Source organism: Corvus brachyrhynchos, unplaced genomic scaffold, assembly GCF_000691975.1.
Source record: "Corvus brachyrhynchos isolate BGI_N302 unplaced genomic scaffold, ASM69197v1 scaffold370, whole genome shotgun sequence".
Lineage (NCBI taxonomy): Eukaryota > Metazoa > Chordata > Aves > Passeriformes > Corvidae > Corvus > Corvus brachyrhynchos.
Genome location: NW_008235977.1, coordinates 1537531 through 1538261, shown reverse-complemented (window position 1 = coordinate 1538261; position 731 = coordinate 1537531).

Below are 731 nucleotides of genomic sequence, written 5' to 3'. Positions count from 1 at the left end.
AGAATGATTTGGTTTAAAGATACTAACAAAGCAGCAGGGTTCAATTCTGAAGGCTTTGGGTTTGGAAATTTATGGTTTTTTCTTCAGCCCAATTTTTTTTTCCTTTGAAGGAAGAGTTTCATGAATGTGACAGGAACAGTCTTATTAAACGTGGTAACTAGAACAGAAAAGCCAGCTTTTCTGCTGTAAGTTTTAACTTAATGTTCTAAAAATAATGAACAGAGATGACAACAATAGTTTGCTTTTGCAGTCATTAAAACATAGTTTAATGATAAAAATTTAATTCCATTTTTTCATGTTCTTCTAAACCCATATTTAAACTCTGATACTACAATAAACAAAAGTTACAATCCAAACAGTAAACACAGACCAGTTGGAATTAAACTTATAGCTACCAACTCAGAACTTTACTAGAAATCCAAAGCTAAAGAAGCTTGTTTATGATTGCTGTATTACGAGCAGTTTCAATAGGAAAAACTTTTAATTTCTAAAATTGTTAACAGTTCTCTAAAATGAGATCTGCAAATTTATTAAACTTTTCTCTCTGTGCATCCACAGTGTCTCACTTATCAAGGCAGTAGTAAGTGTATTATCTGCATCTCCAATACAGTATCAAACACTACAGCCATATGTTAGTCACCAATTAAACCCACATATTCTAGAATGAAACTGGATGGTCTAGATCTGGATTTTCTATATAACAGCTATGTAAGGATTAGTGTGCAGGAATG